The sequence below is a fragment of the Schistocerca americana genome, chromosome X (assembly GCF_021461395.2).
Source record: "Schistocerca americana isolate TAMUIC-IGC-003095 chromosome X, iqSchAmer2.1, whole genome shotgun sequence".
Lineage (NCBI taxonomy): Eukaryota > Metazoa > Arthropoda > Insecta > Orthoptera > Acrididae > Schistocerca > Schistocerca americana.
This window is the reverse complement of record NC_060130.1, coordinates 731,008,710-731,026,063: the sequence shown is the minus strand read 5'-3', so window position 1 is coordinate 731,026,063 and position 17,354 is coordinate 731,008,710. Positions and strand designations below refer to the sequence as shown.

General features: G+C 45.6%; 1 non-coding gene across 1 annotated transcript; it reads right to left on the bottom strand.

Moving 5' to 3' along the window:
- Positions 1-260: 260 nt before the first annotated feature.
- Trnaa-cgc lies at positions 261-332 on the bottom strand. The gene has a single exon. It is a non-coding gene; the product is annotated as a tRNA-Ala (tRNA).
- Positions 333-17,354: the final 17,022 nt, after the last annotated feature.

Genomic DNA, 17,354 nt, shown 5'->3' with positions numbered 1-17,354 from the left:
CTAATTTTGTTAATTGAGATACAAATGCGACTGATTATGGCAATATTCGCTAGCATTTTTGGATTCAGTCAGACACAATTCACCTACAGGTTAGGTTAGGTTAATGTTTAACGTCCCGTCGACAACGAGGTCATTAGAGACGGAGCGCAAGCTCGGGTTAGGGAAGGATTGGGAAGGAAATCGGCCGTGCCCTTTCAAAGGAACCATCCCGGCATTTGCCTGAAACGATTTAGGGAAATCACGGAAAACCTAAATCAGGATGGCGGGAGACGGGATTGAACCGTCGTCCTCCCGAATGCGAGTCCAGTGTGCTACCACTGCGCCACCTCGCTCGGTTCACCTACAGAACTAATATTTTTGCTGAATTCACACAAACCGTTATGTCAATATTTACCAATGTTTTGTTGAATGTGCTATAACTTCAGGCACACTGAAGCGTCGAGGTGCCTCACCTCGTAATATTTACAACCATTTCCTTTTTTAAGCTCCAAATCTCAGCTCAGCACATATGGACACTAGTGGTTCAATATGTCTGCAGCAATCATTAACGCAAAGCACGCAAATATTTTAGTGTAAAAGTGCAGCCAAAATGGACGTACAGTATTTAGACAACAGGCAGATACACATCCACCACTTCCTTTCTGGCTGCTACATCTGCATTTTGGCCTACTCTACCAATTCGCCATTGTATTGGTTTGTCATCCTACCAAATTTCGATTCTTACAGACAGTTTTATCAACCGCCAGATTTGGCGTCAAATGGTTCAAATGGCTCTGAGCACTATGGGACTTAACATCTATGGTCATCAGTCCCCTAGAACTTAGAACTACTTAAACCTAACTAACCTAAGGACAGCACACAACACCCAGCCATCACGAGGTAGAGAAAATCCCTGACCCCGCCGGGAATCGAACCCGGCAACCCGGGCGTGGGAAGCGAGAACGCTACCGCGCGACCACGAGATGCAGATTTCGCGTCCTGCCAATTTGCCAATACTACCGATTTCCGGATTTGGTGCCACACGACCAACATTTCGCGGAAAATGCTGTGACATCAGACATATTGCAATGTAAAAGTATTTTACATCACGACTTTTTAACTCTGCATCTCACTACAGTTTTTCATACACTCCTGGAAATTGAAATAAGAACACCGTGAATTCATTGTCTCAGGAAGGGGAAACTTTATTGACACATTCCTGGGGTCAGATACATCACATGATCACACTGACAGAACCACAGGCACATAGACACAGGCAACAGAGCATGCACAATGTCGGCACTAGTACAGTGTATATCCACCTTTCGCAGCAATGCAGGCTGCTATTCTCCCATGGAGACGATCGTAGAGATGCTGGATGTAGTCCTGTGGAACGGCTTGCCATGCCATTTCCACCTGGCGCCTCAGTTGCACCAGCGTTCGTGCTGGACGTGCAGACCGCGTGAGACGACGCTTCATCCAGTCCCAAACATGCTCAATGGGGGACAGATCCGGAGATCTTGCTGGCCAGGGTAGTTGACTTACACCTTCTAGAGCACGTTGGGTGGCACGGGATACATGCGGACGTGCATTGTCCTGTTGGAACAGCAAGTTCCCTTGCCGGTCTAGGAATGGTAGAACGATGGGTTCGATGACGGTTTGGATGTACCGTGCACTATTCAGTGTCCCCTCGACGATCACCAGTGGTGTACGGCCAGTGTGGGAGATCGCTCCCCACACCATGATGCCGGGTGTTGGCCCTGTGTGCCTCGGTCGTATGCAGTCCTGATTGTGGCGCTCACCTGCACGGCGCCAAACACGCATACGACCATCATTGGCACCAAAGCAGAAGCGACTCTCATCGCTGAAGACGACACGTCTCCATTCGTCCCTCCATTCACGCCTGTCGCGACACCACTGGAGGCGGGCTGCACGATGTTGGGGCGTGAGCGGAAGACGGCCTAACGGTGTGCGGGACCGTAGCCCAGCTTCATGGAGACGGTTGCGAATGGTCCTCGCCGATACCCCAGGAGCAACAGTGTCCCTAATTTGCTGGGAAGTGGCGGTGCGGTCCCCTACGGCACTGCGTAGGATCCTACGGTCTTGGCGTGCATCCGTGCGTCGCTGCGGTCCGGTCCCAGGTCGACGGGCACGTGCTCCTTCCGCCGACCACTGGCGACAACATCGATGTACTGTGGAGACCTCACGCCCCACGTGTTGAGCAATTCGGCGGTACGTCCACCCGGCCTCCCGCATGCCCACTATACGCCCTCGCTCAAAGTCCGTCAACTGCACATACGGTTCACGTCCACGCTGTCGCGGCATGCTACCAGTGTTAAAGACTGTGATGGAGCTCCGTATGCCACGGCAAACTGGCTGACACTGACGGCGGCGGTGCACAAATGCTGCGCAGCTAGCGCCATTCGACGGCCAACACCGCGGTTCCTGGTGTGTCCGCTGTGCCGTGCGTGTGATCATTGCTTGTACAGCCCTCTCGCAGTGTCCGGAGCAAGTATGGTGGGTCTGACACACCGGTGTCAATGTGTTCTTTTTTCCATTTCCAGGAGTGTAGTTGAAATAATAAAAAAATTATTTTGTTAGTTACAACAAATATTCAGAGCCTGGTCCACTCGTTACAGAGCACAGGCCTCGAATGGAGAGCAACAGTGCATTATTGATAAATAATACAGGTACTTCTGAGCACTAAATAAAGGGGCTTAGCAGCACCTGATGGTATTAAAGGAACGGGACACCGATGGGACGCTGATGTGACGCCGTTGTGAGACATGCGACACAGTCACGAAGCCATAAGATCGTTCGGATATTTTTGGGTACAGGTCTTCTCACTAGATTTGGTACCACTCGACAAACATTTAAAGTTGTTTAATTTTCCATCCCATTACAGGGAATTATGAAACTCGTGTGATAATAAGAAATTATATTTTTATAATAAAGTCTAAACTACTTTCCTTCTACAAAAACAATTCTATCAGAAAAGAGGAGTTTGTTGTGAAATAAAGCAAACAGTGCCAGCTCTTTTATAGTGCAAGCTCTATAACGTACGTTGACAGCGAGATGGGCGGCGCAGTGGTTAGCACTCTGGAGTCGCGTTTGGAGGACAACAGTTCAAATCCCCGTCCGGCCATACAGACTCAGGTTTTCTGTGATTTCTCTAAATCTCTCCAGGCAAATGCCAATATGGCCCCTTTGAAAGGGCACAGCCAATTTACTTCCCCCACCTCCCTTAATTCCGTATCTGATGACTTTGTTGTCGATGGCACTTTAAACTCTAATCTTCCCTCCATATATCGGTGCTACTTCGTGATTTTTGGCAACGGTCGGATGGCGCTACGACGAAATCATTGTGCTGCAACGAACCTACGAACAAACATTTGGGATGTTTCGGCAAATTTAGCAAGTACATCTTACAGTTGTTCACTTTTTAAAACAGCTTACATTGAGGAAAGAACTACCTTCTTCTCCAGTACATCTGAGCATGTCTCCTGCTGCAGGAAATGAAACGCCAGGCTCAGAAATATGTCTCAGACCACAGCCCAATTTCGAGAAAACCGGTAGCATCAAAGATTAACGATGAAATTAGAATGAGAGAGTTGGTACTGTGCAGTTCTCGGTCGTCATTTGTGCGCCATTGTCCCGTATTGAATCTCTACGGTAGCTCAAAGACTGAAGGTGTGTAACACTGTCAATAGAGTTCCGTCCGTCAGGCGGTGACCTGATACTCCATACTGCCAGTCCAGGTGAGTTCATCGTGACTTATTGCTATAACAATCTATCTACATCCTAATCGGTTCTATCAACATATCTCTTTCCTGTTGGTTTCTCAGGCTGAAATTGGTAGAATGTGGTGAATGGGAAAGAGATTCAAAATGCTGATTGTCGATGGTCACAGATAAAATACGACCTTGTTTTATCATATTGTTAAATGTCACTATTAAAGGACAAGATGATTTTTTCGGTGTCCAAAGGTTATATGTTCTTCAGTTATGCATTTTTTTTCTCTTCGTTTCCAGCTGACGACTGAGGACAGAGGACCACTACAATACTAAGTCGAGCAACAGAGCCGTCATCTTTCTGTTAGATGAGTCCCAATCGCTCTTCAAAAAGGTTCACACCATAACAGCGTATGAAATTGAAGAAAACCAAGCAAAATGCGGCATACTAAACCACAAATAACGTTTAACCTTACTTCAATGAGGGACCGATGACCTCAGCAGTTTGGTCCCATAGAAATTCACACACATTTGAACATGTTTTACTTCAGTGAAATATGAAAATTTTTCATCACAATCACTTCAACTGATAAATTTTGTTCATGAGTCACAATTCACGCGTTTGACACTCTAGAGGAGATTTTTCTGGACTACTGAATAAAATCTGCCTTAAGTAACAAAGTGTTTATTATTATACTATATATTTAAAACCCTGTGGCTTGACCTTTAGGTGATCTGTGCAATCCTTACATTAGTGTTTCGTCATTTCTGTACCAGTTACAGAATTATTCTGAAATTACTACATTGTTCTTTCATCTAATCAAATCAATAAAAACGTACTCATAAATAGATTTCGATATTGAATATTTTATGTTGAAATTGAACTTACTAGGAGTATTCACAGTACCATTTATGTGCAGTTTGACTTTCACAAAACTTACAGTTAGAACATAGTCATTTCTTTTACTTCTTTGGTAAATGGTTGATACTCTAAGACGTAAAAGAAAACGATGCACATTACGATGGTGTCGAATTGGACAGAAATCGATAGATGTGATGTACGAGGGCTATCCACAAAGTACATTACGTTTTGGAATTAAAAAAAAATAAAGTATTGGAAATTTTTTTTATTATATACAGATGAAAGCCACACTCAAATACTACTTTTCTACATAGTTGCCATTTAAATTAAGGCACTTATCGTAGCGATGGACGAGCTTGGAAATTCCTTCGTTGTAAAATTCGGCCACCTGCGCCTTCAACCACGTGGTTACCTCTACTTGAAGCTGTGCGTCGTCATCAAAACGCTGCATAACCAACCACTTCTTCATTGCTGGGAATAAGTGGAAGTCGCCCGGTGCCAGGTCGGGACTGTACGGCGGATGAGGAAACAACTCCCACTTAAAAGATTCGAGAACTTCACGAGTGGCATTTGCCGTGTGGGCCCGAGCGTTGTCGTGAATCAGCAAGATCTTTGAGCCCACGTTTCCCCTGCGCTTGTTTTGTATTGCTCTTCTGAGGTTGTGCAGAGTTTGGCAATACCTTTGAGAGCTTATTGTAGTGCCTCTTTCCAGGAAATCCACAAAAATCACACCTTTTCTGTCCCAAAAGAGGTAACCACGTGGTTGAAGGCGCAGGCGGCCGAATTTTACGACGAAGGAATTTCCAAGCTCGTCCATCGCTACGATAAGTGCCTTAATTTAAATGGCAACTATGTATAAAAGTAGTATTTAAGTGTGGCTTTCATCTGTGTATAATAAAAAAAAATTTCCAATACTTTATTTATTTTTGATTCCAAAACGTAATGTACTTTGTGGATAGCCCTCGTACATGAATAGACAAACAAATGATTGCATTTTTAGCAAATCTGATTTATTCAAGAGAAAGAGCTTAAAGATTCAACAGGTCAGTATGACGTTGGTCCACTACCGGCCCATATACACACAGTTAGTAGACTTTTCGTCGATTGGTAGAGGTTTTGCATCTCCTCCTGAGGGATACTGTGCCAATTTCTGTGCAAATAGCGCCTCAGAGCGTCGAAATCCGGAAATGTATTGAGGGCACTGCCCATAATGCTCCAAACGTTTCTCAATTGTCGCTGCTATCCAAGGTAGGGTTTGGCGAGCACAAAGATAAGCAGTAGAAACACTTGCCGTGTCCGGGCGGGCATTATCTTACTGAAATGTAAGCCCAGGATGGTTTACCTGAAGGGCAACAAAGCGGGGTGCAGGATATTGTCGACGTACCGCTGTGCCGCGGATGACAACCAAAGAGGTCCTGCTATAAAATGAAGAGATACCACAGGCCATGACTCCTGGCTGTGAAGCCGTATCGCAGCCGACAGTTAGGTTTGTATCCCACCGCTCTCCGGGGCGTCTCGCTGGTCATCGGGGCTCAGTTCGGAGTGGGTCTCATAACTGCAGACAATTCTACTTCAGTGCGATACCAACTTGACTGTCGTCCACCATATGGCTCCACAGCCATGAGTGATGATCTGGGGTAACATTTTATTTCTTGGGCCGAGCGGTGTAGCCGTGCGGCCTGAGGCTCCTTGCCACGGCTCGCGCGCCTCCACCCGTCGGAGGTTCGAGTCCTCCCTCGGGCATGGGTGTGTATGTTGTCCTTAGCGTAAGTTAGTTTAAGCTGGCTTAAGTAGTGTGTAAGTCAAGGGGCCGATGACCTCAGCAGTTTGGTCCCTTAGCGATTCACACACATTTGAAGATTTTGAGCTCATTTGTATACGCAGAAAATTGGAGCTAGCCTAAACCAGAGTAAAGGAACTTACTTAAGCAGATTTGGCCCTGGTGCTGTGTAAGAGGACGGTAGACTACAGTATGACATGGCAGTGCACACGGGACCTGAAGAAGTTAGTTTAATGTAAGCGCTTAGGTGAAATTTGAAAATGAGATTGTTTGATTCTTTTTCTGCGTTTGTTTGATTTTAGTACAATCACTGTTCTTGTCGTGATTATTTCCAAGACTTAGTAGTAGTTTCTATAGTGATGTACTATTCTCAGTTATACATGAATAAACCCAACTGTGTGTGTGTGTGTGTGTGTGTGTGTGTGTGTGTGTGTGTGAAAAATGTGACACGTGGTGTGCTGTAGAACCCACATACGAGGGGTACTCATAAAATTTTGCTCTCCACTCCGAAAAATTCAAATGAAACTTGCTGATGATGTTAGTCATTCTCCCCTATTCACCAATTTTCGCGATGATGGATAAATTGACGAAACTCTTGGTTGTAGAAGTCAGCATCTTGACATTTCTGAAAAGATTCCACCTTGGAAATCACCTCCTCGTCATTCCACGCAATGGTTTCTTCATTCGATGAAAGAGGAAGAAGTTACTGGCTGCTAAGTCTACATCTACATCTACATCCACATTTACGTACATACCCCGCAAGCCACCGTATGGTACGTCGCCGCTACTAGTCATTTCCCTTCCATTTCCACTTGCAAATAATGTGAGAGAAAAACGACTACCTATACGCATCCGTATGAGCCCTAATTTCTCCTATCTTACGTTCGTGATCCATACGAGAAATGTACGTTGGCGGTAGTAGGATCATAGTGCAGTCATCTTCAATGTCGGTTCTCTAAATTTTCTCAGTAGTGTTCCTCGAAAAGAACATCGCCTTTCCTCCAGTGATTCCCATTTAAGTTTCCGAACCATCTTTGTAATACTTTTGCGTTGGACGATCCTAGTGATGACAAGTCTAGCAGACCGCCTCTGAATTGCTTCGATGTCGTCCTTCAATTTGACCTAAACACTGATGGAGATCCTGAACACTCGAGAAGTACTCAAGAATGGGTCGCACTAGTGTTTCATATGCGGTATCCTTTATAGACGAACCATACTTATCTAAGACACTCCCAATAAACCGAAGGCATCCATTCGTCATCCCTACTACATCCTTACGTTCTAGTTCCATTTCATATCGCTTTGGTACGTTACGCATAGATATTTAATCGACTTGACAGTGTCAAGTAGCACACTACTAATACTGTCTTCCAACATTAAGCTTTTGTTTTACTTACTCATCCGCATTAACTTACATTATTCTACGTTTGGAGCTGTCTGCCATTCATCAAACCAACTAGAAATTTTGTGTTACTCATCTTTCATCCTCCTGAAGTCACTCAACAATGACACCTTTCCGTACACCACAGTGTCATCAGCAAACAGTCACAGATTTCTGCTCACCCTGTCCGTCAGATCATTTATGTATATAGAAAGTAATAGCAGTCCTATCACACTTCTCAAGGGCGCTGCTGACGATATCCTTGTATTTCAGGAGAATATGGGTGGAATGAGAAAGGTCCGATAGCCAAAGGAAGCAGCATGTGTTGCTGTGTCCTGTGCAGAATGAACTCGGGCTTTGTCTTGGAGCACAAACAGACCTTAGACAGCTTCCCACGTAGCTTCATCTCCCGAATCCACGACAGGAGAGTTCGTCAGTACATCGCTGTAACGATTTAGCGCTTACCAGTATAGTTTATTAGTGCCAGTTCATAGCACTACCTAAGAATATTCAGCGTCACTTTGCCCAGTGATGGTCGGTTCGTAGTCTTATTTGGCGGCAATGAATCCACATATTTCTACAAATTGCTTTGTTTCTTTGTCTCAGTGTCATAGCGCCGGGCCAAAAGTATTGTTTGAAGTCCGTCCAGTCTACAATAGAAAAGCCAATAAGGCAGAATCGCCGAGAACATTGAGGCAATAATCCAACCGACGCACCTGGTTGAAGTGTTCGGTAAAGCACTGTCCTATTGCATGAAGGAATCTGTAACTGTGTGCTGCACATCCTCGTCCGAAAGAAAACTGAAGCATGATAACCGCATGGGGAGAGATCAGGACTATAGGGTGTATGCCCGACCGCTTCCCACTTGGTCTGGCTGGCATCTCAATTCGGCTGGCGTCTTGCGCCGAATTGCGACCAGCTCGGATCGTAGCGCACCACCCCACAACGGGCTTCGAGAGACGTACTGCCCCATACACATTATTCATTCTCCGATTAATAGCTACCGGTGTCTGTCCTTCGGCACCCAAGATAAGAATAACAGCACTTTAGTCCGGTTTGGACGCATTTGGTTATAGCGTCGCCATAGTTCACGTTTCCGCATTTACTGCAAGCGCATTGGAAAGACACGAGTGTCACGTTGATCCGTTGCCTAGATGTTTGTGCTTATACACCAGCATCGGAGTCTCGCTTTCTTCCATATACGCTGCAGCAAAGCCCTCAAACGCGAGCTTTTTGATCGCCCCCTTATAGCAATCGTCCATTGTGACAAGGTGGCTATAATTTCGCACATTACAAGCACTCATCCACATACCTTGCCGTGATCTACAACCACATTAGGTATTGTTTGATAGGTAGTACACCGTATGTATGAATATTTAAAGGAGACTGACATTGTCACATACGCCTTGTAAATAATTGTTAACGCTTATTGCATCAAAGGTGATGGAGTGTTTTTATTACCATACTAGTAGAGGTTGGAACGACAGTGGAAATGAAACGGCAGGCGGAACTCAAGCCCTAGGTGGAAGGTGCACACATGTGTGTTGATCCTGCTTAAACACAGGAAATAGCAAGACGGACATCGTAGCACCTAAGCGCTGGAGCACAATAGAGTCGCGACCAGCCGGTGTTGTAGCTTGTTCTCAAATGGCTCTGAGCACTATGGGACTTAACATCTGAGGTCATCAGTCCCCTAGAACTTAGAACTACTTAAACCTAACTAACCTAAGGACATCACACACATCTATGCCCAAGGCAAGATTCGAACCTGCGACCGTAGCGGTCGCGCGGTTCCAGACTGAAGTGTCTAGAACCGCTCGGCCACACCGGCCGGCAGGTGTTGTAGCTGAACCGGAAGGATTACACTTCGGAAACTACGAAAATCTTGGACGCAGGTGCGAGAAACGAAGAAGCAGCATCTCGGAAACCACGCAGCCAGGGTTATGTCCAAGGATTTTTTACTCAGAAGCGTAGTCTACCATTTTACGAGTATAGGATTTTCCTCGCAAACTTTCCGCGCTGGACGACAAAAGACTAAAATATGGTGGGTCGGCGGTCGGAAAATTCTGTAGAGAGGGAGAATATTCCGTGGTTTCGGGAATATGATTCGTTTTCGGAATTACGATGGTGGGGAGCCAAGCCTTTCTGGGAAGCCAGCGCTGGAGAGACGTGGTCTTCTGTTGTGAGCGCCCGCTCGATACCAGCTTTTGTTGGTACAGACGGACTTATTGTCTTTGCTCTAAGGAGAGTTTTTTTTTTTTTTTTTTTTTAGAACAGTTAGGCACTGCACTGCTGAGAACCTATACTATTCTGAACTTCACCCCCGGGATGGAAGTCGTCGTTGAGTACGCAGCATTCAGTAATTGAGAGCACTTCCTCTGCCTATACTTACGTTGAGACGTTATCTGAATGCCGTCCTTGTGGCTGGGGGTTCGGGTTTCTCGTCTGTAGAACACAGAGAGGAGAAGACAGTATTAGAGTATATTAGTCAGAGGACCGCCTTCTGCCGCCCTAGTGTTTGAAAGAGTTTATTTGTGGCTGGAGTTCAACCATCCTCGCAGACGAGTACAAGAACCAACACTTCGACGCACCGGACGTAGTACATACGGTGATATCGCTAATTGCTTCAGCTTCTTAGGGCTATAAAGCTAAACAGCTGTGATCACGTTAGTTTACATCCACTGAGGTTCCACACCACCGTAGATCATTTGTGAAAGTAATGTCTTCTAGTCTTTGGTACGTAGATGATGTCAGTCATTTTGCGTTATTGACATTAGATAGCGCAGTCATAATAAGGGGCAGAGTTGGGCAATTGATTAGCAATTTTACTCAGGGGATGTAACCTTTGTAATATAAGTTTGTTTTAATCTACAATAAATATACACTCCTGGAAATTGAAATAAGAACACCGTGAATTCATTGTCCCAGGAAGGGAAAACTTTATTGACACATTCCTGGGGTCAGATACATCACATGATCACACTGACAGAACCACCGGCACATAGACACAGGCAACAGAGCATGCACAATGCCGGCACTAGTACAGTGTATATCCACCTTTCGCAGCAATGCAGGCTGCTATTCTCCCATGGAGACGATCGTAGAGATGCTGGATGTAGTCCTGTGGAACGGCTTGCCATGCCATTTCCACCTAGCGCCTCAGTTGGACCAGCGTTCGTGCTGGACGTGCAGACCGCGTGAGACGACGCTTCATCCAGTCCCAAACATGCTCAATGGGGGACAGATCCGGAGATCTTGCTGGCCAGGGTAGTTGACTTACACCTTCTAGAGCACGTTGGGTGGCACGGGATACATGCGGACGTGCATTGTCCTGTTGGAACAGCAAGTTCCCTTGCCGGTCTAGGAATGGTAGAGCGATGGGTTCGATGACGGTTTGGATGTACCGTGCACTATTCAGTGTCCCCTCGACGATCACCAGTGGTGTACGGCCAGTGTAGGAGATCGCTCCCCACACCATGATGCCGGGTGTTGGCCCTGTGTGCCTCGGTCGTATGCAGTCCTGATTGTGGCGCTCACCTGCACGGCGCCAAACACGCATACGACCATCATTGGCACCAAGGCAGAAGCGACTCTCATCGCTGAAGACGACACGTCTCCATTCGTCCCTCCATTCACGCCTGTCGCGACACCACTGGAGGCGGGCTGCACGATGTTGGGGCGTGAGCGGAAGACGGCCTAACGGTGTGCGGGACCGTAGCCCAGCTTCATGGAGACGGTTGCGAATGGTCCTCGCCGATACCCCAGGAGCAACAGTGTCCCTAATTTGCTGGGAAGTGGCGGTGCGGTCCCCTACGGCACTGCGTAGGATCCTACGGTCTTGGCGTGCATCCGTGCGTCGCTGCGGTCCGGTCCCAGGTCGACGGGCACGTGCACCTTCCGCCGACCACTGGCGACAACATCGATGTACTGTGGAGACCTCACGCCCCACGTGTTGAGCAATTCGGCGGTACGTCCACCCGGCCTCCCGCATGCCCACTATACGCCCTCGCTCAAAGTCCGTCAACTGCACATACGGTTCACGTCCACGCTGTCGTGGCATGCTACCAGTGTTAAAGACTGCGATGGAGCTCCGTATGCCACGGCAAACTGGCTGACACTGACGGCGGCGGTGCACAAATGCTGCGCAGCTAGCGCCATTCGACGGCCAACACCGCCGTTCCTGGTGTGGCCGCTGTGCCGTGCGTGTGATCATTGCTTGTACAGCCCTCTCGCAGTGTCCGGAGCAAGTATGGTGGGTCTGACACACCGGTGTCAATGCGTTCTTTTTTCCATTTCCAGGAGTGTATAAGAAGGAACAATGTTTATCATTTAGTAGGATTAGTTGCCTTCATCATTCATTTATGATTAGATTGTAATTTATAGAATTAAGAGATCCTAAGATCTGCTTCAGGGGATAGTCAGACAGGGCCAAATCTTCATTTTAGCGTTTATTATTCTCCGTTGCGCACATTCATTTTACCCCCGCCTAGAGTAGCATCTTACAAATCTAGACTAGCGTAACACATCTACAAAATTGCCGTTTCTGCCTCGGCAACCTTTGCCGTGTTCCGAATGTCGCACAAAATGTTGAAAGCAAATCCATGACTGATTTTCCATTATCACCTCGATTGTAATACTACAGCCTTCGAGTACCAGGGCCTCCACTTCTCTTGTGATTCTCGGGTATTTATAGAGCGATGGCCTGCCACTTCGTTCTTCGCCCATCAGACATGTTTGCCCACACTGGTAGCGCCTGCTCCACCTAATCAGTATGTACTGCGTCAAATAATGGTGCTCCGGCCGCTGTGGCCGAGCGGTTCTAGGCGCTTCAGTTCGGAACCGCGTTGCTGCTCCCGTCGCAGTTTCGAATCCTGCCTCGGGCATGGATGTGTGTGATGCCCTTAGGTTAGTTAGGTTTAAGTAGTTCTAAGTCTAGGGGACTGATGACCTCAGATGTTAAGTCGCATAGTGCTTAGAGCCATTTGACCCATGTGAAATAACGGTGCACTGATACCGTAACCATCCACCAGCTCATTATGCATTTTTGCAGTGTTGTTGCCCTTCAGATTGAAAAAGGTAGGATACTTTCCATCAGGGGCCACCGAACTACAACAACCCATGGGCAGGATCCAAGCTACGATGTCAATTCATCCGGCCCACCGACAATACTTTAATATGCTTGATAAAACGTATGGAAAACGAGACAATGTGATTCAATATGACTACTATGTTCAGAATGCTATGTTCAGAATGCTATGTTCAGAATGCTATGTTCAGAATGCTATGTTCAGAATGCTATGTTCAGAATGCTATGTTCAGAATGCTATGTTCAGAATGCTATGTTCAGAATGCTATGTTCAGAATGCTATGTTCAGAATGCTATGTTCAGAATGCTATGTTCAGAATACTAGGAGATATTTACATGTAATGAGACCTCCTGATTCCTATGAGCATTAAATTTTCTGTGCTCAATATTAAATTATTGTGTCAAGATACAGATACAGAATGATTGTGCGGCCCGAGATCATCATTTTGTCAGTTATCGTGCCCACTGTAAAAAAAGTTTGGTGACCTCGACTCTACAGCAAGGATGGGTAACTGGTGGCCCGCGGACCACACCCGGCCCGCGATTTGTTATGCCATTCATGTCAGTGGGTTACTTCATAAAAATTAACGTCACGGACGCTACAGTTTTCATATTAAAGCTGTCACGTCCCATCACGTGACGAGACCTCCTGCGAGCGTAAGTAAAGCTACGTTTCCCTAGCTGCGTAAAACGCATGCGAGACCGCCATCAGCACACACAATGCAAACATACGAGACTGTTTTCCTAGGGCGCGAACAACGCAGTGCCGCTGCGGGTTGTACCTGTGGCAAACACTTGCGTGCTACCGGAGGAATCTGGCTCGCACGCCGCAGCAATTTACTTGGTTGGAGGAGAATCTGACATCTCTCCTCCTCTCGTCCAAGGACTTACGCCCAGACAAAAAAATCGTTACTGTTTACTACAGAAACTTGTTAAAGCAAGGCATGAGGACCGACAGGCTTTTTAGAAATTTATCAACAATATAGTGAAGTCTGAAATTGAGGTCGAAATTGATTTGAATTTGCAACATTGTGATGGAGTTATAAACCATAAACAGGAGAGATCAAGCATATGCTACGAGTAATAACTCGATTTTATGTACAAAAACTGCAGCGCCACATCGTCATCTTGAGTTCCAGCTTTTACCTCAGGCGTTGACTGTCACCAAGGACCTACCTCCAACGACAAATAATGACACTGCTGCAGACTTCACTGCCTACAACATGTGAAACATGTTTTCTATATTAGGGCATATAGTATTGTTTTCATTCTTTCTGCTGCAATGTATTTCAGTCAAACTAGAGAATTAATATTTTTGTCCCATTCCTTGCCTTTAGAAATAGTAAAAACTACGTGTATACACCATGTAATTAGTGTGGAAGGAAAGCAATCGATTACGATCCAATAATATCATCACTTCTTTATAAGTAGCAGAAGCTCGACAAATCATCATTTATTCTACTAGAACAATAGACCAGAAGTACATATAACGATCGATACTACGTCCCATCGCCTGACAAGTTACATTAATGTTACTTATTTATGAATAACTCACCTTAATGTACCCAACTGCGAGTTTTTTTGATGGTGTTGAGGGTTTCGCCTCTCGGTACAGGAATTCCTTCTGAGTTTGTCTTCAATCGACGAAAGGAGATAATGAAAGCGGTCGGGTGTAAATCTGAAAAATGCCTTAAACTTGTCCACATCGTCGAGCAAATGTTTTGTTACTAATATGTTATACGTTCCTTCTTCTTCTTCAGGCTGTGAGGACATTCGTTTGGCTCCTTCGCCCCTCCTGAGTACTCTTCCCAATAATACAGTCTTCCTGTTGTTCCCTAACTTCCATGTACTTTCGGAGTGTTAAAATCAGCAGTTTTTTAGATCGAGCATAGCGCTGAATGTTTAACCTTCGCTGCCTCCGCTACTACTGTCGCGCCTCACTGCCCCGCGCCTAGCAAAACGTTCCTCGCAGCGCGCTGGAACTCGCGAGGCGACAATGGATCACACAATACTCCTCTCGTGTAGGAGAAACAGTAGCACCCACCGACTTCCAACAAACAGTAAAAATAAATTCAACCCTCTGTGAGACTTCTTAATGAGAAAAATTTGTCGCTTAACTACATTTCGGATGTTGGTTTGCCAAAAATTTCTTGTCAGACGTGATAATTTAACTTATTACTTCGCTGTTACCGAATCTTTTGGCCAGAAAGCTTTCAGGTTATCGAGATGCACTACTGAAGGCATCTATAAAATTATGTTGTTGCACGACAGACAGTTTAGGTGATAAGGCGTAATAAATACTGAGTGCCGTGACTAATCAACTTATCTTAAATGCTTGAATATTTCTCTATTTCAATAGCACAGAATTTTCATCGAATTAGAAAAAGGTGTCAAAAGGTAGCTCTCGTATCATTCTATTACGTACAGTTCCCAGATTGCAAAAAACACCACTTTCATTTTTTACGTTCTGGCACGCACTGCCCCGCTCCTAGGAGAACGTTTCACACAGCGTCCTGCAACCTGCATCGAACAGCCGAAGACGTATTTCGCAGCGCGCTGTGGTGAATTCCCGCACCTAGGAAAACGTAGCATTGCTAAGTGAATCAGGCGCGCGGGTCAACAAAGATTGCCCATGCCTGCTCTACGTTATCTACGTAGTTTTTATCGCTTCTGGAACGGTATGCTTACAAGGGAACCTCCCCATCGCACCCCCCTCAGATTTAGTTGTAAGTTGGCACAGTGGATAGGCCTTGAAAACTGAACACAGATCAATTGAGAAAACAGGAAGAAGTTGTGTGGGACTGTGAAAAAATAAGCAAAATATACAAACTGAGTAGTTCATGGGAAGATAGGCAACGTCAAGTACACTAAGAACGCCGGAGCGCCGTGGTCTCGTGAGCAGCTGCGGAACGAAAGGTCCTTGGTTCAAATCTTCCATCGAGTCAAAAATTTCATATTTTATTTTCAGTTTATGTGACAAACTCTTATGTTTTCATCACTTTTTTGGGAGTGATTATCACATCCACAAGAAAACCTAAATCGGGCAAGGTAGAAGAATCTTTTTACCCATTCGCCAAGTGTACAAGTTAGGTGGGTCGACAACATATTCCTGTCATGTGACGCACATGCCGTCACCAGTGTCGTATAGAATATATCAGATGTGTTTTCCTGTGGAGGAATCGGTTGACCTATGACCTTGCGATCAAATGTTTTCGGATCCCATTGGAGAGGCACGTCCTTTCGTCTACTAATCGCACGGTTTTGCGATGCGGTCGCAAAACACAGACACAAAACTTATTACAGTGAACAGAGACGTCAATGAACGAACGGACAGATAATATGCAAAAATAAAGTAAAATTTTCACTCGAGGGAAGACCTGAACCAAAGACCTCTCATTCTGCAGCTGCTCACGCTACCACGGGACCACGGCGCTCCTCACCTTATTTGGTCTATGTTGTTACCTATATTGCCCATGGACTACTCAGTTTGTATATTTTGCTTCTTTTTTCACAGTTCCACACAACTTCTTCCTGTTTTCTCAACTGATCTGTGTTCAGTTTGTCAAGGCCTATCCACTGTGCCAACTTATAACTAAATCTGAGGGGGGTGCGATGGGGAGGTTCCCTTGTTAGTACAGGGTACGGGGAATTCACTGTGTACCAGAACTGAAGTTAAATAGCTACAAGCAAAAATTGGACTACATATCTTTATTTTCTTTTGAGGTGCTAATTATAGCTTCATGATCACTCCCAGTATACTTCTTGTAAAAATTGATTTTATACGTCTTTTTCCTTGCCAGTATTAATAAATCGATTTTTTTTATCTCTCTACCAAATAAAGGCCTCAGAATGAAGCTGTCGGTATGCAGTTAACACTAACCAGGTACAGTGATACGTTCCACTAATGATCCGTAAATAACATAACACAAAATTGCACTGTTTAGTTTACATTTATACTTTAGTGTTTTAGTTGTTAAGTGCCTTCTGCAGGCTGTTATTCTACACTGATGAGCCAGAACATTATGAACACCTGCTTATTAGCTTGTTAGTCCACCTTTGGAAAGCAGTACAGGAGAGAACCTGCATAGCAAGCATTCGAGAAATTCCTGGTGGGTTTCCAGAAGTATGTGGCACCAGATCTATTGACACTGGTCATACATCTCCCGTAAATTACGAGCCCGTAAATTTCGCGTGCGGACTTGGTGCCAGATGGCAGCCCAGATGTTTCCCATCGAGCTTAGAACAGACAAATTTGGTGGCCAACACACCAACTTAACTTAACAATGATGATCATCAAACCGCAGGAACATCATTTTGGTCTTGTTAGACGGACAGTTATACCACTAGAAGATGACATCGCTATCGGGGAAGATGTGAAGTATGAAGCGATGCAGATGGTCCGCTATCATGTTCACGCAGTCTCCAGCTTCACTTGGTTGACAACTGTGCCAGTCCATGCAGTTCTACATCGGGCCACTGTCACATACGAATGCCCCTGAATCTGAATCTTGATCTATTCGACCAGCCGGCTAAAT